Source organism: Pseudophryne corroboree, chromosome 6, assembly GCF_028390025.1.
Source record: "Pseudophryne corroboree isolate aPseCor3 chromosome 6, aPseCor3.hap2, whole genome shotgun sequence".
NCBI classification, from domain to species: Eukaryota; Metazoa; Chordata; class Amphibia; order Anura; family Myobatrachidae; genus Pseudophryne; species Pseudophryne corroboree.
In genome coordinates this window covers 402,545,737-402,569,465 of record NC_086449.1, presented here as the reverse complement: position 1 = coordinate 402,569,465, position 23,729 = coordinate 402,545,737, and positions in this window count along the sequence as shown.

The window sequence follows — 23,729 nt, the reverse complement described above, 5'->3', positions numbered from 1 at the left end:
TCCCCTTGTGCGTAAGTGTTTCTCCGCAACCATATTGATCTTCTTGTTATTATGAGCCATTTCTCTCTCTCTTCTCTTTCTCTCTTATTTTCCCTTAGATAGTAATTGTATTGTATTTCCTGTGTAGTTATCTGGTTAGGTAGTCTATGTTATATTGTAGTGTATGATTTGTATTTGTATTAATTCTTTTGCAAGTATATCATTCATAATATATATATTAGGCGTTGGACCCTAAGCCCAGGTATCTGTGTATTTCTTATAGTGTCTAGTATTCTCAGAGCGTCGGTGACGCTCAAACAGCTTTTAAGTTAATAAGGTTACACTAGGTTGCATCTACACCCTATCTCTACACTAAGGTTTTACAGCATATTACATTGTTTCTGGTTTAGATATAAAGGTTTAACATGGTGAGCGTCAGCGCCGCTCGTGATCTCCTCGTGGTCTTGAGCGTCCGCTACGCTGATAGCGTAGCATTACGGTAGTCGCTCACCTATAAGTGTGCCCGATACCAACAGCGTATTCTCGTAAGCGTCTGTATCGCTCGAGCAGCCCGCTCCCGATACAGCGTCCGTTACGCTATAGTGAACCATTACGTTAGTCAGCAGCCAATAGCGTGCCTGCCTGTGATCTCTTGGCCGTGAGCGAACGTGACGCTTGAGCGTCTCGACTACGGCTAAGCGATTGTTACGCAACGAGCGTACCCTTACGGTACTTCATACGTAAATAGCGTACAGTGTTCTTAGACCTCACAAAGGGTTTTTATGTACGATAAATATTCAGCTTTATCACCTTTTATACACACACACTGATTACAAGCAAACAGATCACAGGTGAGGATGGTTACCTTTAGTAGCCATTCAAACCCGTTTGTGTCAACTTGTGTGCATGTTATCAGGCCAAAATCTCCAGGGTATGTAAACTTTTGATCAGGGTCATTTGGGTAGTTTCTGTTGTCATTATGATTTAAAAAGAGTAAACACAGTTGTTTGACAATAAATGGCTTCACCCAACCACTAACCATGAGTGAAATAAAAGTTTGTGAGTTATCATTCATATTCTCTGACAAATGGCCAGAATATATATATATATATATATATATATATATAAAACACAAAAAAATAAAACCAAAGTATAAAAGAAAAGAATAACAGTCTCACCCTCTGTGAACTGTCTCAGGCTCAGCTGTGTCCACCACTCCAGCAGCAGCTCTGAGTCCTCCTGAGAGGTACACTGCCTGAGCTGGGCCTTTGGCATTGGCGGGAGAGCAGTGGCAGGGTGCACGTCAACTGAGAGAAGAGCACCATGTGACATCAATACGTCACATCAAGAGGCGGAGCCAGACGTGAGTCACCTCTGTGCGGCCGCTATACACTTGCTGTGCATACTGTACATCGTCTGCGGCGGGAGGCTGGCGCAGCAGGGGGGGAGGCACCGTGACTATGCTATAGACGGTGTGGCGTGTGGGGGGTGCCGGATATTAGGGGATGCCTGTGTGCACCAGGTACCCTCTGTGCGCATGCCTATGACTGTAATGTAGCATTTTGTATGCAGATACAGTCACACACGGAACATAGGCATGCCGCATATCATTTTAATCAGCAGAAGCTGCTTGTGCCCACAGGCTTGCCAAATGCCGAGTTTGCTTATGCCTAGGACTGGCTCTGACTTTGACCACAGAAAAGTAAACCATTCAAGGGCGTAGCTACCATAGATGCAGTTGCTATGGGGCCCTGAGCGGAGAGGGGCCCACCTTCCCAGTCACAGTTACATGTGTTATATATATTTTTCACCGTTGGGGCCCTTACTAACTTTTCGCCTTGGGGCCTACAACATATCTCATTATGTTCCTGGACCTGCTCATTGTAATTTGGTATAAAATGAACAGCAGGGTATTATAATGTTACATATTATGAACTGGGGCACTGTAATGTAGTACAGTATGAAATGGAGGCACTATAGTGTGGCATAATATGAACTTGGGGCACTGTAATGTAACATACAGGATTATGAACTGGGGACACTATAAGTCATAATGGGAATTGAGGGTACTGTGTTGCATAATGTATACTGGCAGCCCTACAATGTGACATAATGTCAACTAGGGCACTACTATGGTTCTGAAAATTAAACAGAACACTATTATGGGGCTTAAAATTAAGAAATGCTGCAGAGAGGTGTTGCTATAGAAGCATTTGGACAAGGGCCCCTTCAAAATGTTGCTATGGGGCCCACAAAGTTCTGTCTACTTCCCTGAAACCATTCTCTGCAGTTGCAGAGAATGGAGTGAGAGGAGAGAATGGTGGAGCTTTATCAAGCCTTCTAAGGAGGACAGGTGGAGGTGTTGCCCATAGTAACCAATAAGATTCTAGCTATAATTTTATAGCCTGTACTAGATAAATGAAAGTTAGAATCTGATAGGCAGCTATGGGCAACAACTACACTTATCTTTTTAGAAGATGATGAATCTCTCTTAGAGTGAGATGGGCGGTTGTACACAAATCATAAACAAAAAAGGGAATTTACCTGGGATCAAAAAAATCTCTTGATGAAACCACCCATGCGATAAAGAAACTCATCAAAGTTTACTTGCATCAGCAGTCTATGGATGAACTAAGCTGGCTCTAGTACCCTGCGTGCATCTTCATGGACAACAGGGACAATGGATCCACACGCTTTCCATTGCACTGGGGGCCTAATTCAGAGTTGATCGCAGCAGCAAATTTGTTAGCAGTTGGGCAAAACCATGTGCACTGCGTGGGGGGGGGGGGGGGGGGGCAGATATAACATGTGCAGAGAGAGTTGGATTTGGGTGGGGTGTGTTCAAACTGAAATCTAAATTGTAGTGTGAAAATAAAGCAGACAGTATTTACCCTGCACAGAAACAAAATAACCCACCCAAATCTAACTGTCTCTGCAAATGTTATATCTGCCCCCCCCCCCCCTGCAGTGCACATGGTTTTGCCCAACTGCTAACAAATTTGCTGCTGCGATCAACTCTGAATTGCCCCCTGAGTGTCTCTGCTCACACCCTCCCATGCCTTTCATGCCTTCTGTACTGTGCCTGTCAGAGATCCAGCAGCCGGGAGCCCAGGATTTTCAAGTACTGGTGAGCAAATCAAGACCATGGGCCAGATGTAATAGCGGCCGAGCTTGCCTTGGAAATTATTCCCTTTAAAAAGACGTCCGAGTTCCGCCAGCATCCCGTGCCTCCGGTAAACTCATACACTATTACCTTTTATCCCCTCATTAGCAGTTGAGCTGTCTTGCAATTCACCTAACTGTGGGGGTCATTCCGAGTTGTTCGCTCGTTGCCGAATTTCGCTATACTGCGATTAGTCGATTACTGCGCATGCGCAATGTTCGCAGAGCGCATGCGCTTAGTTATTTTACTCAAAAGTTAGGTATTTTACTCATGGCATTACGAGGATTTTTCTTCGCTCTGGTGATCGGAGTGTGATTGACAGGAAGTGGGTGTTTCTGGGCGGAAACTGGCCGTTTTATGGGTGTGTGTGAAAAAACGCTGCCGTTTCTGGGAAAAACACGGGAGTTTCATTATTTTTATTACAACTTTTTTTTATTTGTTATTACTTTTGATATCATTATTCATTTTGAATTACACCATTTATGCCTTACCTTCTTCAGTCTGTACTCAAGTCACTGAAGTATTTTTGAGTCAAAGGTTAAGAGAAAAAAAAGAACAATATTGTTCAAGAAAAGGTGTGTTTGTTTTTTTGTAATAAGGTTGTTTAACAACATATTTAAAGGACAATAGAAAAGTGCTAGTTGAGAAAGACAGGTTTTGGAGGTGTTCTGGAGATGAGCATGTACAGCGGAAGGAGGAGGAGGTTGTGAGGGAGTAGCCAGGCTGTAGGGTGAGACAAAGGTAGAGCTGCTTACAGGTGAGCATGAGCTGATGCAGGACTGGAGAGTGTAGGTCCTAGGAGAAGGTGGGTAAGGTGTGTGGGATTTGATATTTGGAAATTATTGATAGGTCCTGCTGGTAGAGATCCTAGGAGGTTTACAATAGATACCTGCGGTAATGTGAAATGGAGTTTAGGGCACACAGTGATCCTTATCCAGACTTGCAGGTTTGTAGATAAAGATACCTGTCTGGATTCATTGTAAGGCGAGACGAGGCAGCACAGGGGTGCACTCCTCTCCAACATCCCCCTCATTCTGGCCTTTCTCCAGTACATATAGCATATTTTACCTTACTCATATAAAGTTTTACGCATCGAATAAAACAAACAATAACACATAACAACACGTATATTCCAGTGCACATTTTCATAGGTACATGGTTAGCAATTGTGATGTCAGTCTCTTTGTTATCATAGCAGCAGTATTATCTTTACTTGCTACAAAGGTTACACTAATAGACTTCCCCACTAGCTCATAGATGGACTGGGTCAGCTGCTAAAGGGGCCCCTCAGCAGCCGTGCACAAAGTATGGTAAGCTGTTGAGGGGGATATTCACAATGTCTTCCTTTGCAGTTTAGCTCGGCCCCTTCCCCAGGACCCAGGAAACCATCATGCTGAGGGCCAGTTATCATGGGATAGGATGTGACGTGAGTTAGAAGCAGATAATCCATCCAATGGGGATTTGCAGAGAGAGTGATCCTGCAAGTAACCAGATCTATGCCACACCCCTCCCCCATTTCAACATGTGGCGCCTTGCATACTAATTTTCTTCAATTTTTGGGGGGAGCAGGTGTGGTCAGACCTCCAGAGATTTGGCCACGATTTGGCCGCCAGTACCTTGGCCAGTCTTTGCTCTCGACGGCACTATGGGCCTAATTCAGATCTGATTGCAGCAGCAAATTTGTTAGCTAATGGGCAAAACCATGTGCACTGCAGGGGGGGGGGGGGGGGGGGCAGATATAACATGTGCAGAGAGAGTTCGATTTGGGTGGGGTGTGTTCAAACTGAAATATGAACTGCGGTGTAAAAATAAAGCAGCCAGTATATACCCTGCACAGAAACAATATAACTCACCCAAATCTAACTCTCTCTGCAGATGTTATATCTGCTCCCCTGCAGTGCACATGGGGCGAAAAACGCATAGCAGAGATCAGATCTGAATGACCCCCTTGGTTTTGCCCATTAGCTAACAAATTTGCTGCTGCGATCAGATCTGGTTAAGGCCCTATGTCTAATGGCAATGTGCTTGGCCTACCCATGGTGCTTGGTGCTGTAGAACAAGTCAATTGCATCTTTATTGTTACATTCTATGTTGATCATCTCATCCTGACTTAGAATACTTAGGCCCTTATTCAGACCTGGACGCAGCTGCGTGGTCGATTGCAGCAGCTGCATCCAGGTGGTCTGCGCATGTGGACCAGCCATTGTGCACGTGCACTACCTGACACCAGAGGCAGATTGGTCCACCGGGACGCTGGACAGAATCCCCCTTGGCCGGTTCTGTTGTCCCCTCTGTGGCCGTTCATAACTCACCCCCCTGGCTGACTGCCGCAATCGGAGCTCAGCTCCTAATCGACAGCGTCAACTGACAGCCAAAGAAAAATTACTGTTGGGAGAGCTATTTGGGCTCTAGCGGTTAGCGTTTCTGTATGTGGAACGCATGCCGCTGCACATGCACTGGTTGCTGCGTTTCCTACAGCGTACCATGATGGTGCAGTACGCTGAAGCTTCCTACAATCAGAGGAAACAGTAGCAGCAGCAACAGCAGGGGACCATCTGAGGAAGAGCTGCTATTCCTACACAAGTTCAAATCACAGCAGGGGAGATAATGAAAGTTACATTTACATGAAGTCTCCCCTCAAATGCTGCAGTACAGAGTACATACACATCCTGCACACAGGTGTAAAGGACTTTCTAAAGTCCTCTAGGAACATTGTTAAAACAAATCTATCTATCTATCTATCTATCTATCTATCTATCTATCTATCTATCTATCTATCGGGGTAATTCCAAGTTGATCGCAGCAGGAATTTTGTTAGCAGTTGGGCAAAACCATGTGCACTGCAGGGGAGGCAGATATAACATGTGCAGAAAGAGTTAGATTTGGGTGGGTTATTTTGTTTCTGTGCAGAGTAAATACTGGCTGCTTTATTTTTACACTGCAAATTAGATTGCAGATTGAACACACCACACCCAAATCTAACTCTCTCTGCACATGTTAAATCTGCCTCCCCTGCAGTGCACATGGTTTTGCCCAATTGCTAACAAAAATCCGGCTGCGATCAACTTGGAATTACCGCCTTTGTTAGCAGTCTGCGGACTTGCTCAACCAAATAAATAATTCCAACGTTTCGGCTTTTTATTAGCCTTTTTCAAGCAGCATCATGATGCTGCTTGAAAAAGGATAATAAAAAGCCGAAACGTTGGAATTATTTATTTGGTTGAGCAAGTCCGCAGAGTGCCGTATTCTTGGACTATATATATATATATATATATATATATATATATACATATACACGTGTGAAGATGCGGCCCTCGTGGCAAATATTCAAAATAGACTCATTACTTCCAAATGCAGGGTTAACAACGTTTCAGTTGTGTGTGCAACTGTAGTCAGGTTTTATCAAACAAAATAACACATATGACATACCTTTATAGAGACCACCATCTGTGCAAAACCAGTGAGCCTGCTCGGTACCGCTCACCCGGTGGGCGGTAGCCGACATGACATCATACTGTGATGGCGCGATGCAGTGACTTCCCATCACCATACATACCATACCATACACAGCAGCTCGGGGAACTGTTACTAAATAACATAATAATTAAAGACCTCAATGATACAATCGTATACTTGTATCCAATGTATCAATTCTTATTAAACAATCTCTATTGCCTCTGAAAAAATGTACAGGAATATTAGAATATATATATATATATATATATATATATATATATATATATATATATATATATAAAATCAGTCAATATACCAACAGCAGCATCCCGGCCACCAGTATGCCTGCAGTGGGGCGAGCACAGGCACAGTGGCTCGCTATGCTCGCCACAGAATCTATTCACACTCAATGGGTGTCGTGGACACCCCCGAGTGGGAATTGTCCTGTACCACCGATATTCCAGCTGGTGGCATTCCAGGATTCCGGCGTCGGTATCCTGACCACTGGGATCCCGACAGCCGGCAAATGAAATGGATCCCATTTAAATATATATTTTTTTATATATATATATATATAGATAGATATATATATAGATATATATATAGATATATATATAGAGAGATAGATAGGAGAACAGGCGGCACTCTGGAGACTGTTCAAACGATTTTCTTTATTAGAGTAACATCCAACAATATATATTGTTTATGTACACACACATACAGATACATCTAGTTATCATGCAATCAGCGTTTAATAGAAAAAAAATCAAACTTAATTGTTAGCTAGGGACAACAAATTTTATATGGATGCATACAAATGCTTGCCCTAAATTATTAAAGTATGTACCCTGTACTGGAGATACAGTGTGTGCATCCAGGGGTAGATTGGGATTGAAAACCAGCCCGGGAGATTTCCGGAAGCAGCCCTAATGGGGACGGTGTCTGTGGAGGGGGCAGAATACTACCTCCTCATATTCTTCCTTTCATCTTTTGCTGCAGTTTTGTCTGTGACATTGAGGGATATGTATAAAATCTTGGAAAGTGATAAACTGTGCGTGGGAGGGGGGCAGGGGTTAAAGTGAGCAGGAACGGGGCGGAACTGCGTTCCGTCAGTTCAACTTGGAGACAGAACGCAGTTCCGCCTCCTCCGGCTCACCTAACCCGCTGTGTGCAGCGCTGGAGGGAGATGCCGTGAGCCCGCTGAGATTGCGTTACTAGCGGACACCCCGCGGCAGCCGGAGGCAGGAGCTGAGTACTGAGCTCCGGCTTCCGGCACTGTCACTGTGCGCTATGGGAGAGACGTCATGACGTCTCTCCCATAGTGCCGAGGAGCAGGCGGCGAGAGAGGACTGCAGCGGTTTGGGAGCGGGACTCGGTAAGTATTATGATTGTTTTCTTCCTTAGCGGTGCATCTACGGGGGGCATCTACTGGGGACAAACTACTGGGGAGGCATCTACAGGGGGCAAACTACTGGGGGGCATCTACTGGGGCACATTATTACTGGGGGCCAACTACAAGGGGCAAGCTTCTGGGGACAAACTACACAGGGGCTAACTACTGGGGGCAAAATACAGGAGGGCATTACTACTGGGGGCAAACTACAGGAGGGCATTACTACTGGGGGGGGGGACATTATTACTGGGGGCCAACTACAGGGGGGCAAGCTACAAGGGGGTAAGCTTCTGGGGCAAACTACAAAGGGGCTAACTACTGGGGGCAAACTACAGGGGGCATTACTACTGGGGGCAAACTACAGGAGGGCATTACTACTGGGGGGGCATCTACTGGGGACATTATTACTGGGGGCTAACTACAAGGGGGGAAAATACTGGGGGCTATCTTCTGGGGGCAAACTACAAAGGGGCTGACTTCTGGGGGCAAACTACAAAGGGGCTGACTTCTGGGGGCAAACTACAGGAGGGCATTACTACGGGGGGCAAACTACAGGAGGGCATTACTACTGGGGGCATTACTACTGGGGCATAGCTACAGGGGCTAAACTACAAGGGGGCATTATTGCTGGCGGCTAAACTACAAGCAGGCAAACTACTGGGGCTAAACTACTGGGGAGCCTTACCACTGGGAGGCTAAACTAAAGGGGGGGGTAAACTACTGGGGTCATATCTGCAGGGGCATTACCACTGGGGGCATAACTACTAGGGCTAAACTACAGGGGGCTAAAAGTCTGGGGGCATTAGTACAGGCAACATTACTACTGGGGGCAATACTACACAGGGGCATTACCATTAAGGGCATTACTACTGGGTGCCCTTCCAATGAGGGCATTGTAAAGAGGGCACTTCATAAGGGGCATCACTCCTGGGGACATAAGGGGCACTACTATTGCGGGCATTGCATAAGGGGCACTACTATTATGGGGTCTATATAAGGAGCACTACTACTGTGGGCATTGTATAAGAAGCGCTACTGCGGTGGGCATTATGTGTATTACGGGTTGCTACTACTGTGGGCATTATTACTATTCTGTGACCACGCCCCTTTCTTTTTGAGACCACGCCTATTTTTTTGTGGCGCACACCTACGGCGTGCGCAGTACATTTGTTACATGGCCGCCGTGGGGTGGGGGGTAAGTTCCACCACCTCTGTAGGACCACTTTAAGCACTGGAGGGGGGTGTACAAGAGAAATAGGGCAGCAAGTCATTGTGCAGGAGTGTGTGCCCCTGGACTGTATTGTCTTATTTGTTGCATTTGGGTATAACTAAATAAATTATTTTTGTATGATTTACATATATTGTGTAAACATTAACATTTTTGTAATTTTAAACGTTTATGGGTCATTAGGTCGAGCACACTTAGGTCACAGTCATTAGGTTGACATGGTCACTAGGTCAACATGTACTAGGTTGACAGGGAAAAAGGTCGACATGAGGTGTTTTTTTTTCACCTTTTTTGGTGTTGTTTTCTTTGTAAAGTGATGGGGAACCCCAATTAGTGCACCGCGTCCCCTCGCATGGCTCGCTTCACAACCATAGTCCATGTGGATCGTAAAGTATGAAAAAAAAATGGGAAAAAAAAGAGTAAAAAACTAATGTCAACCTTTTCCCATGTCGACCAATAGTGGTCGACTTGACCTAATGACTGTCGACCGAAGCATATTTGTAAACACTTAGCGATAAAGTAAACTACGTTGCTCATTTTGACCCTTCCTGAGCGCCGTCATTTACTATATTGCCCAGTGTGTATGCCGCTGAACGATGGCCCTCATTCCGAGTTGTTCGCTCGCAAGGCGATTATAGCAGAGTTACACACGCTAAGCCGCCGCCTACTGGGAGTGAATCTAAACATCTTAAATGTGCGACCGATGTATTCGCAATATTGCGATCAAAACCGAGTTAGCAGTTTCTGAGTAACTCCAGACTTACTCTGCCTGTGCGATCAATTCAGTGCTTTTCGGTCCCGGCTGACGTCATAAACACACCCAGCGTTCGCCCAAGCACTCCCACCGTTTCTCCAGACACGCCTGCGTTTTTTCCGGAAACGGTAGCGTTTCCAGCCACACGCCCCTAAAACGCCGTACATCCGCCCAGTAACACCCATTTCCTGTCAATCACAATGCGTTCTCCGGAGCGACTAAAAAGCCGTGAGTAAAATTACTTTCTTCTTAGTAAAGTTACTTGACGCATGCGCAGTGCGAACATTACGCATGCGCACTAAGAGAATTCTCACTGCGATGCGATGAAAAATACCGAGCGAACAACTCGGAATGAGGGCCGATGTGCGGCCCTGCGGGTTGTTGCCTCTTACATCACTCGGATATTAATAGATAAAAGGTGACACTTGCAGAAAGTAGCAATGCAAAGTAGGACACTATTACTAGTACCAAAAATCTATATGCTTTGGGGGGAACTGAAGCTAACGTAAATGTAGTCACAACCCTTAAGTAAATAGCACACCTAAAATATGCAACTTTCGGATTAAGGGACAGACAGCACCGCCACTCTCTTCCCGGGTCATATATCTAATTTTGTCCATCAAATGAGCAGCATACAGTATATGCACACCAGCGGTGCAAGTATACGGGTACGCTCGGGTACGGAGTGCCCTTAAGAATTTGTCAGCGGGTACGCTGTACAACCTGCCACACACTATGCCATTAACACAACTTGAATGTGCCACAAAGCAACAAGACCATGGTGCTTGGCAGCATGACGGTTCCTCCCACTTTGTCAGGGTTACTGGGAGTGCGACAGTGGCTGTATTTTCCTGTTTTAATGGAGGCATTACTATATATTGTTATAAAATTGGGGGCATTACTATATATTTCTATTATACTGGAGGTATCACTATATGTTTCTATTATACTGGAGACATTACTATATATTTTTAGCCTTGCCTCCAGATTCCAAAAAGAAAAGGTACTGTCGTGTGGCCACGCCTTTAGTGTCATGTAGCCACTCCCACTAACAGCATGTGACCATGTCCCCCACAACACTTGACCACGCCCATTTTTCGGCACTAAGTACCACTAAGAAAATATTTCTACTTGCACCACTGATGCACTGGTTACCATGGCAATAATGTATAACTACTATTTGTAATGAGGACATTGTTTAAGGACAGTAAAGCATTCTGCCATTTACCGTTGTTACTCAACCAGTGGCTTACATCAGTGAAACAACCTGGGGCCATAGCCCCACATATGAGCCTTAATCCAAAACAATACGTTTATTTAAGGAAAGATAAACCTATGTGATTTTAAACAAGTGTTACAAGCTATAACACTTGCGGCTTGGAATGCCACATATGACCTTAGGGCCATCCTGTTGTTCATGCCAGGATTATATTGTTTAACACATCAGTAGAATAACCAGGGCCCGGATCTAAACCTTGTGGCGCCCCGTGCGGGAAAATAGGGGCGTGGCTTCATGGAGAAGGGGCGTGGTCAGTTATGCCCCCTGTAGCTGTGCCCACAGTAGTATTGCCCCCAGTACTGTGCCCCCTGTAGAGTTGTGCCCCCAGTACTGTACCCCCTGTAGAGTTGTGCCCCCTAGTTGCACCATTTACAAAAAAATAAAAATACATGAATACTTACAATCCCCACTCCTGCTTCCTGACCGCTGCTGCCCTCCATCTCCCAGCCGCCAACGCCGCTCCTCGGATCTATAGGAGAGACGTCATGACGTCTCTGCCATAGCACCGCATAGACACTAGAGGTCAATTATGACCTCTAGTGTCTATGTGCTGCTTCCACAATGCAGTGCGGTGCGCGATGACTTCACCGCGCACTGCACAGCACTGGGCATCTAAACAGCACCGGGTCTGGGCAGGGTGGCGCCCTCCGGACAGCGGCGGCGCCCCAGGCAAAAATCCTGCTTTCCCGTAGCAAGATCCGCTACTGAGAATAACCATATGATAACTGTAATTAGCAGATTCAATTAAGTGAAGAAGCGAAGGTACCCATTCTGGTGGCTTCCCTGTACTAACTCCAGAAGCCTGATTCTGCTTGCAGCCTATAGAGGTGCAATCAGAACTAGCCTGCCATAATGGGCAGAAAAATGCGCAATGCTCGCTCCCAACGGGAACTTGCTTTAAAGTGCTTTAAATTGAATCTGCCCCTATCTTTCTATTAAAATAAATAGACATTCTATTGAAAAAGAGTAAATGTAAGTATAATTTAAACAAAGTATATTTCCCATTATCTCCTCAAAACAATATGGAGTAAATTCTGTATGCCATTAGTGGTACATCTTGGTGTATTTAGTTATACTCCACAAAGCAATTTTAAACTCCACATTTATTTTACAAACCCATTCATTCTCCCTGTTTGTTTTTTCATTTCTCTTTTATTTTTTATTTTTTTAAATATTCTTAAAAAAACATAGTAAAAACAGTGTCATTTCAGTCTGGTAATACAAATCAGTGTGAATAGACTGAGCAAATGTGTTTGACCAAGAACTCTAGATACTGTATACCAGGAAGTCTATTACAGCTGTGCCTGTGACTTGCTTCATAGCAAAATATGTATTTACAATCACAGGTCATTTTATCTTGAACACTCATGGCTGAGGAGTGTAGCATGATTAATGCGGCTGGTATGCAAACTGATGTACATAGAACTTGAGGTATGCAATTTATTCACACTTCGTAATGATGTTTCAACAGCACTGAATTTCTGGGGATTGACAGTTGCTAGGGTACACATCTATGTAACATTGTAGTCACTTGGCTGGATCCATTGCTAACATACACATTGGAGACACTTTAAACAAAATACCTTCACACTGCTTCATTTAATTGATTGACCAGAAGATGACATTTAATTTTTTTTATTGAGATCATTTTTAAGCACTAAGGGGGTAATTCAGACCTGATCGCAGCAGCAAATTTGTTAGCAAATGGGCAAAGCCATGTGCACTGCAGGGTGGGCAGATATAACATGTGCAGAGAGAGTAAAGGCCTATACACAATGCAAAAGCAGCTCACTTTTGGTCTCAGCTCAAAGCCGCCCAGTGTGTCTGCACAAGCGATGAGCGGTGAGCGCTGATGTGTGCCCCCGCTTCATCGCTGGCGGCCGCCGTTCATCTACTGGTATTACCAGCAGATGAGCGGCGAGTTTAATGACTTTCCATAGCGTCCTGCTATGGAAAGCCGTTCATCCCCGCTGACATCAGTGGGCAGAGGGGAAAAGCGCTCAGTGTGTACAGAGGTGTATCTAGGGGTCCTGGCGCCCCTGGCAAAGTAGGGGACTGGCGCCCCCTCTATATTCGAAATAGGGAAGGCGCATGTGCAGGAAAGGAGCATGATGTTGTGGGAAAGGGACATGACCACACAATATTACTCCTAATTTAAATTACGTTACACAGTAGTAACCCCTTATACACATGTCACACAATAGTGTCCCTTACACATCATGCCAACACAGTAATCCTTGTCACACTGTGGAGAGATCAGCAGTGCCTGGCGCCGCCAAGGAGGGGCACCACCCGGCGATGCCACCCGCGACCAGGGGGTATAATTAAATAATAATGGCAGTGAACAGGTATCTATGCACACTACCTAGTATTGGTGATGTAGTGATATATTAAGAAAAGCATTCTAGTAGTTTATTTTGAGTTTCTTCACTGTGGTGCATTGCGGTGCCAAATACCGGCGCCAACTCCTGGCTGCTGTGCGAACCACCAGCCCATACACTGCCACTACTAAGTGATTCCACCCCCTGACCAAGGGTGGCACCACCAGGCAGCGCCCCCTCTTTGGCCAGTGCACCTGGTGAGTGCCATCCTGGCCAATGGGTAGATAACCTCCTGTCCCCAGCACATAGCCGTAGTCCCCACCCCCTCCCAGCACATAGAAGTAGTCTCCGTTCCACTCCCAGCACCTAGCCGTAGTCTCTATCCCGCTCCCAGCACACAGCTGTAGTTTCCATCCCGCTCCCAGCACATAGCTGTAGTCCCGCTCCTCCTCCCAGCACATAGCCATAGTCCCCCTCCTCATCTCAACACGTAGCCGTAATCTCCATTCCCCTCCCAGCACATAGCCGGAGTCCCCACCTCCTCCCAGCACATAGCCATAGTCTCCACCTCCTCCCACCACATAGCCGTAGTCTCCATCCCCCTCCCAGGACATTGCCATAGTCTCCCCCCAGAACATAGCCATAGTCTCCATCCCCCTCCCAGGACAAAGCCATAGTCTCCCCCAGCAAATAGCCATAGCCCCCATCCTGGCACATAGCCATAGTCTCCCCCAGCACATAGGCATAGCCCCCATCCCAGCACATAGCCATAGTCCCTATCCCCCTCCCATCACATAGTAGTCCCCATCCCCCTCCCATCACATAGAAGTAGTCCCCATCCCCCTCCCAGCACATAGTAGTCCCCATCCCCCTCCCAGCACATAGCCATAGATCCCCACTCTCTTCAAGCACATAGCCGTAGTCCCTACCCCCTCCCAGCACATAGCTGTAGTCTCCATCCCCCTCCCAGCACATAGCCGTAGTCCCCACCCCCTCCCAGCACATAGCCGTAGTCTCCATCCTCCTCCCAGGACATAGCCATAGTCTCCATCCCCCACCCAGGACAAAGACATAGTCTCCCCTCAGCACATAGCCATAGCCCCCATCCCAGCACATAGCCATAGTCCCATCCCCCTCCCAGCACACATAGTCTCCATCCCCCTCCCAGCACACAGACATAGTCTCCATCCCCAAGCACATAGCCATAGTCTCCCCACAGCACATAGCCAGTCTCCCCCCCCCATCACAGAGCCACAGTTCCCATCCCCCTCCGGACCTCCCATCGCATAGAAGTAGTCTCCATCCCCCTCCCAGCACATATCCATAGTCCCCAAACCCCCCCCCCCCCCCCACAACATGATCTCTCCCCGCCCTGAATATAGCCATCTCTCCTCCCAGGACATTATCTCCCCCCTCGAAGCACATACTGTATCTGTAATATTTAGCAATACCTAGTTTGATGAGCTGGGCATCGCCTGGGCTGGAGGATCGCACATTAGGCAGGAACACCACACTTGAAGAAAGTGAAAATAAACTACAGCTCCCAGCAACCCTTGCTGCCAGAAGCTCCCGACAGCAAGGGCTGCTGGGAGCTGTAGTTTATTTTCACTTCTACATTGCAGTGCCGAACACTGGTGCCTGTTCCTGCTTACTGTGCAAACCTCCAGCCCAGGTGATGCCACTACTAAGTGAGTCCACCCATTGGCTGAGGATGGCACTGCCGGACGGCGCCCCTTCCTTGGCTGGCGCCCCTGGCGAGTGCCATCCTGGCCAATGTGTAGATACGCCCCTGAGTGTGTATACACTGAGCGCTTTTCAGCCCAGCGATGTCAGCGATAATTGCTGTGCATACACTCTGGGCAAAAACGCCCAGTGTGTGTGCACCTTTAGATTTGGGTGTGGTGTGTTCAAACTGAAATCTAAATTGCAGTGTAGAAATAAAGCAGCCAGTATTTACTCTGCACAAAAACAAAATAACCCATCCAAATTTAAATCTCTCTGCAAATGTTATATCTGCAACACCTGCAGTTAGGGTTGCCACCTCTCCCTGATTTCCTGGATTTTCCAGAATTTGGTGGCAACCCTCTAGGAGGCTTTTCCCTTCACCCGGATTCCTGGGTTCTCCAGGAATAAGGGGACCCTGGGAGCACCAGCAGTGCTCCTTGGCAGCCGAGGAACTCAGTGAACTACAGTGACTGTCTCGCGAGATGATGACATCAAATCTCGCGAGACTGTGTTCAACCCAGACTGAACCGAAGCTGCCATCGGCAGCTCCTTCTCAGCGTTTCCCCGGGCTGTGGTGGTGAAGTAACGCCGGCCCGGCTCATGTGAGAAGAGCAACGAGAGCTGACAGGCATGACACACATATATTTATAATTTAATGAGCTTGCATGAAACAAATAGAGGCTCAAGTTTTATATAGATATATGTATATTTTTGTAATCCCTAACATATACCTTTTAGTAGTGTATTTGTTTGTTTAACCTGTTGAAGCTTGATATTGATTAGGTTGTGTGCAACACGTGAGGGGGGTACACACGGAGAGATGCGTGTTTAAAATCTAAGCAATCTGACTAGATTGCTTAGATTTTAAGCACGGATCTGTCGTGTATGCCCCCCCAGCGATAGTGATGCGCGGCCCCGCACGACGCTATTGCTGGTGCTAGATTGGCCTGCATGCAGTCTCAATCTAGGGGGTCGCTCACCTCAGCGCTGTGTGAAGTGAGCGGCCCCCCGTCGTCGTCCAAACTCGCTCAGCACATTGCGCTGTGCTGAGTGGGGGGAGAGATGTGTTCTGAGCGGTCTGTGTTAAGATCGCTCAGCACACATCTCCGCCGTCAGTATTGGTCTTTACCAGTACTGATGGGAGAGATGTGTGCTGAGCGATCTTAACACAGACCGCTCAGAACACATCTCTCCCCCCGCTCAGCACAGCGCAATGTGTGCTGAGCAAGGGGATGACGACGGGGGGCTGCTCATTTCCCACAGCGCTGAAGTGAGCGACCCCCTAGATTGGGCCTGCATGCAGGCTTAATCTAGCACCGGCGATAGCGAGATCAGTCAGATTGCTTAGATTTTAAACACGGCTCTCTCCGTGTGTACCCCCCTTTACACTTCCATGGTTCTTCCCTCTTTCACACAATCTAGTTTTAAGTCACCAAATGCCTGTAATTTATCCAAGTGATGACTATTATATTCCTATTTATATAGATACACTGTTTCATTTAGATTGTACATAAAATATATTATAAATATGGTACATCATTTTATTTACATGAACATTGCTTGGTGCCACGGGTCGGGGTTGGGATTGGGGTGGTGGATCTCCAGGAATCGATGATGCATGAGGTGTCAACCCTACCTGCAGAGCACATGGTTTTGCCCAACTGCTAACAAATTTGCTGCTACGATCAGGTCTGAATTACCCCCTAAGACCATTGATTTACAGCAAACTTGACATATGGAAATTAATTAAAAGTACAGAATAAATAAAAATGGTAAATTTTACATGAATAATAATGCAAATCAGTTGAGGGGAAGCATAAGAGGGACTCAGGGGGAGGGTGAACTGGTACCTGGATGAAAGGGTCTCTGAGTTATCCCTCTTATTCTGTATTTGGCCACAGGATTTTGTGTGTTTTGCCCAGAAATTTGGTTTACCTAAATCACAATGAACTAACTGTATGACACACACATTTTCTGGGGTGGTCTTCAGTATGCCGGCGGTCGGGCTCCCGGCGCTCAGTATACCGGCGCCGGCATACCGACAGCCGGCATACCGACAGCCGGCATACCGACACTTATTCTCCCTCGTGGGGGTCCACGACCCCCCTGGAGGGAGAATAAAATAGTGTGGCGAGCGCAGCGAGCCCGCAAGGGGCTCATTTGCACTCGCCACACTGTCGGTAAGCCGGCGGTCGGGCTCCCGGCGCCGGTATGCTGGTCGCCGGGAGCCCGGCCGCCGGCATATCGTAGTGAACCCCATTTTCTGTAGCTACAACTGTATAAAGTGCACAAAGTGACCGAACATATCTGAGCTGTACAATATCAATGGGCAATGCAAAAAAAAAAAAGCAGGTCCATAGAATTCAACCTCTCATAGAGTCTAATTGTGTTGAACAAGTGGAAGGCAAACAAACCCCCATAGACACTAGCATCAGCATTCCTCTCTCGGGGAAATAACACTCCTTCCTGATCCACAAAAGTGCCTGGTCCTATCCAGGGTCAGACTGGCCCACCGGGGTATATGGGGAAATCCCCACTGTATGAGTGCCCGACCTCCTCTTCTGATGTCAGGTTTCAGACAGTGCACTTGAATTATACATTGTTACTCCATTACAGGGTCAGTTGCCTGGTAGTACAGGCATATGGATGAACAGACTTTGCACTGTAGTATCCATGTTATCTGCAGACTATGTCCTCTTGGTTGACCAAGCATCTGTGGTGTCTGGCCACATCGCTTAATCATGGGCCCCTAGCACTGATGCCCCCCCCCCCCCCCCTCCCCTGGTGGGCCCTAAATGAGCCAATCCAACACTGGATCTATCACATAATAATTAATGTTTCAGAGACTATGGGGTAAATATACTAAGATGGGAGTTCTATTTAGGATGGGTTGTTGCCCATAGAAACCAATCCGTTTCTCCTTCTCATTTATCTAGCATATTCTAGATCAGGGGTTCTCAAACTCAGTCCTCAGGACCCCACACAGTGCATGTTTTGCAGGTAACCCAGCAAGGGCACAGGTGTATTAATTACTCACAGACACATTTTAAAAGGTCCACAGGTGGAGCTAATTATTTCACTTGTGATTCTGTGAGGAGACCTGCAAAACATGCACTGTGTGGGGTCCTGAGGACCGAGTTTGAGAACCTGTGTTCTAGATGATAATACCTGGAATCTGATTGGTTGCTATGGGCAACATCTCATCTTAAATAGAGCTCCCATCTTAGTAAATGTACCCCTATATCTTGTCAGAAAAGCTCCCAATCCATTCTGAAATGCTCATTGTCAGTTAACCAGAGCTAGAAAGGCAAAACAATGCATTTAGTAATAGACAATGAAAAAAGCAATACCTGGGGGCAGTTATCCCCACGTGATTTCTGTTGGGTGGCCAAAGAAGAAGATTCCTCCCCCATGAACTTCTACACTCTAGCTGTTGAAGAGTGTGACCTGTGGAGCACCCACCTCCTGCAGTGGTTTTGCTGAGAAGCTCGTTAAGGAGTCTGACACAATGAAAGCCCTTCTCCAGCAGGTGGTATTGCTCTTGGTGCTAGTCATGACTGTGCCCACTTCAACTGTGGCATATGAGCACACCTTTAGTGCACTTTGCCATCTGAAAACTTATCTGAGGTCTACCATAACACAGAAAAACCTAACACGGATGTTGATACTTCATGTTCCTCAAGAACACACAACTGCAATGAACGTGTATGACGTGTTGAGAGAGTTTGTAACCAGAAATTAAGAGGGGAATCATATTTTTGGCAAAATGTAGGAGTAGGTCCTTCATGCTACTTACTGAAATCATGGTACAGTACCTGTTCTATACTTGTGAAACTTTTTTTAACATATATATAATCTTAGTATAACTACCAAATGTTCTTTAATACAAATTGCATTAGTATATTGATTGATTAGTTTTTTTAAAAAGCACTTGTTTTCTGTTCATTTACATTTAATAAATAACTTGTATTGATGAACAACTATTCACTTTGCGTTTACCCTGATTTCCGTGCGGTATGTCCAGTAACATGAGATACAGTATAGCAATTTAAATTTATAGCACATACCATAACCAATGAGGCAGTGAATATATATTGAAAAATACTCCTAATCAAAAGATATTAGGCTGTCAATGAAATCTGAATAAAAACTAGTTTAATGACTATGAAAAATGTAAATTTTAAGATAATGTAATTTATCTATCTTTCTAACGGGTGTGGTGTAGAAGATCTGCAATGTCTAGGTCGACAGTCATTAGGTCATCCCCATATTGTGGACATGCATTATGTTGACATTAATTAAAGGTCGACATGGACAAAAGGATGACCTATGGAAGGTTGACACAGGAAAAGGTCAACATGGCTAAAATGTCGACAGGACAATGGCAGCCACAAAAATGGTTGATACACCTTTTTTTCCTTTTTTGGGGTTAGTGTGAATAGTTTTTCCAGCTGGTACCGCCATTTGTAGAAGCGCATTTGCTCACCACGCTTTAGGCGCAGTGTCTTGCTATGCTTCACTCGACACAAGGTTTCTAAAGGTTATGATTTGTGACATGGATAGTCAAGGATGGAAAAAGTCCAAAAACATGAAACCCCACCAAAAATGCGTCTACCATGTGTGTCGACCATTGCCGTGTTGACAATTTGAACCTGTCGACCTTTTGTTAGTCAACCTTTTCCAGCGTCGGCCTTTCATAAGTCGACCTTTTGTCCATGTCGACCTTATGGTGTTAACCTACTGACTGTAGACGTAGACATTGTAGATCGATATTCCGGATCTCCTTTCTAACAGCTATTGTACTAATTGGTAGTTAATATTAATATTTATTTAATGATGTATAAATACATTTTTATAGTAAAATAAACAATGACACGAGGGTTGGCCAACCCAAGAAACATTGATGAAAATAAACATAGGATTGGGAGTCTTTGCACATTACATCTACAGTCACTGTTTCAACTGTCACAAAACGAGATACTAAACGCAAGAAAAAGGGGCCCCAAGCCCTATAGTAGTCCTTGGCCTTTTGTCCCCCATGAAAATTTTCTTCCTACGCCCCTTCCTGGTAACCCCCACTTGCACATGCACAGTCAGCCAACTGCAAATGCTCAGTAGTGCCGCTGGGGTCTCAACTCAGAAGTAAATGATCACATTAGCGATCAGTGCTTCTTACACATTGCAGGGATCAGCTCCTATTGGAGCCCTTGTCCCTGCATGTGAATATTGGTAAATGCCAGCGATACTACATTTGTTATATCCATGATAAGCAGCTATAATAAAATGAATTATTGGTACCATAATCATTTGATTTCATTACTACAAAGGCAAGGAAAAGGTTGTGGCCAAGGGCGTAGCTACCACAGGTGCAGGAGGTGCAGCTGCTATGGGGCCCTGAGCTGGGAGAGGCCCACCTTCCTAACCAAAGTTACATGTGTTATATACATTTTTTCACCAATGCGTGGTACATAGAGGCTCTTACAAACGTTTGCCTTAGGGCCTGCAAAATATCTAGGGGTGCCCCTTGACCTTCTCATTGTAATGTGGTGTAAAATGAACTGGAGGGGATTATAAAGTTGCTTTATATGAACGGTGACAATGTAGTGTGGTACAATATAAAGTGGAGGCACTGTAGTGTAGCATATTATGAACTGGGGGCATTGTAATGTGGCATAATGGTGGTCATTCTGAGCCATTTTTCGCAGTGCAGCGATCAAGTGAAAAAGCGGCAATTCTGCGCATGCGCATGGTACGCAGCGCGCATGCGCTAAGTACTTTCACACAAAACTTTGTAGTTTTACCCAAGCTCGTAGTGTTCGTAGTATGATTGACAGGAAGTGGGTGTTTCTGGGCGGCAACTCAGCGTTTTCAGGGAGTGTGCTAAAAAACGCAGGCGTGCCAGGAAAAAACGCAGGAGTGGCTGGCCGAACGCAGGGCGTGTTTGTGAAGTCAAACCAGGAACTAAATAGACTGCAGTCATCGCAAGCTAGGAGTAGGTCTGGAGCTACTCAGAAACGGCATGAAATTTTTTTGTATCAATTCTGCTACTCTTTCGTTCGCACTTCTGCTAAGCTAAGATACACTCCCAGAGGGCAGCGGCTTAACGTGTGCACTGCTGCTAAAAGCAGCTAGCGAGCGATCAACTCGGAATGAGGGCCAATATGAACTGGGGAAACTATGTCATAATGTGAATTGGGGGTACTGAGTAGCATAATGTGTACAATGTTAACATTAACTAGTATAGATCAAGGCTGAAAAAAAGGTTTATGGAGGGAACCGCACAGATTGAAAACAAATATTATAAGCGAAAAATAGTAATTGTCTGAAAAAACTGAGTACTATTAATGAATTAACTTCATAGTGAGGTAACCAAACACCTTAGGGCTTTTCTTTGCCTATATGGTGTGTATGTATGTTAACCCTCAGTGGTGCTCCCCAGAGTCAGAAATTGGTATCAAATTAATACAAAAGAAGCAGAAAAACAGTTGACTCCTGTTGGGGAGCACTCAATTTCAGACATGAAGAGATCTAATATAGATATCTGCGAAGATCATAAATTTTATTGATTAAGTTTAATAATAGAGAGTTCTAATTATACCAATAAATGCGAATTTGTAAAAAATATATTAAACATTATATATAGCCTCGGCTATGATATCTGGGTAGCCGGGTTCCTGGTTTTATAGTAAATAGTCTCTGTGTTACAGAAAAAACTTATTTATGACCGTCATTTAATCTGCATAATCGACTTTAAAGAAAAGTTATTGCAATAATGAATTACCTGCTAAAGAAATAACACAGTGAGGTGATTTGTTGTCACAGATACTATGACCACAAAATCACCACATTAATCTGATAAATCATATATAGCGCTCGTGGTGCATGAAGAGTGCACCGGCGTTACCTCCGTGCTGGGATTGGCGGTGTTCTGGCCGTGGCGCCCAGGCTGTATTGGTGTAGTTGTCCGGTGAGGAGCTCCGGAGCTATAGAGTACAAGAATGCTCCCGGCGTCCAGGGTCCCGGTAACCTCTGGAATCGAACAGCTAACTGCGGTCACGTGATGCGCATCACGCGATCGGACAACCTTGACGTACGTTTCGCAGTAATGGCTTGATCACAGGGTGATGTTGGGATCTGATCCCTGGTTGGTTTATATGCAAGAAGTAATGAGCTTAATTAATTGCTGATTGATAATAGACTAGAAGTGAGCCATAGTTTACGTTCCCCTAAAATAAATTGTACTGACAAATAAGTTATAACAATCCTAAATTGGGAGGTTTTTAAATATTAATATATAGCACATGTATGAGAAATATGAATGTAAATTGTGATGATCAATTAGAAGGATAAATTAGAAGAATAAATGGATAAAGGAAAAAGAGTGGTGGAGAATGGGTGGTAAAATAATTGATTGATTAATTAATTAATTAATTAATTATATATAGGTTAAAAGGATGTCCACAATTGGATATCCACATTTGTTGTACTAAAGAGACACCAAGTTAATGGAATAGTGATCAATTAAAATGACAAAAGATAACCCTAGAAATGGAATACAGCATGGTGAAATGAGGGTTGAAATCAGGGTTGTCCGATCGCGTGATGCGCATCACGTGACCGGAGTTAGCTGTTCGATTCCAGAGGTTACCGGGAGCATTCTTGTACTCTATAGCTCCGGAGCTCCTCTCTGGACAACTACACCAATACAGCCTGGGCGCCACGGCCAGAACACCGCCAATCCCAGCACGGAGGTAACGCCGGTGCACTCTTCATGCACCACGAGCGCTATCCCGCTGAGAGCAGCAGCACGGTCTGGCCATGATTAGCAGACAACAGGATTTTTTGTATCGTATGTGAAATACCCATTACAAGTAACCTACTTTTTGTTATCATCAGCGCTAGTGTGACTATTTTCTATTCGGAGCTGTCACTCATATAATACGAGTCACACAGGTAGTAACGGTTGTTTATAGATTTAACTATTTATCATAGATACCTTAGTCTCTAATTCAGAGTGCTATTTCTGCATATGTCTGTTTGAGCATGTTAACTTGCATTTATGCTTATTTATAACAGATATTTTAGTCTCTAATTTAGAGTGCTATATCTGCATATGTCTGCTTGAGCATGATAATTCTCATTTGTGCTTATGCACAATCTGCTGTTCACGTTTAAATGCTGGCTGTATTTCTGCATAACCATTGGAGGAAATTAAGAGTGATCATAGATTAGCCTCCTAGAGTGTTCTGTCATAGGAAATTATTTTTTTGAGCACCTAATAATAGTCCGCAATACTATCAGGTTAATTTATCAGTGAATTATTTTGTCACTTTAATTGTTATATGGTATTTGTTTCAAATGACAAATGTATCAATATATAGAGCTCAGAACTTGTAACTGTTTCAGCTTAAAACCACAGTGTGCGGTGTAA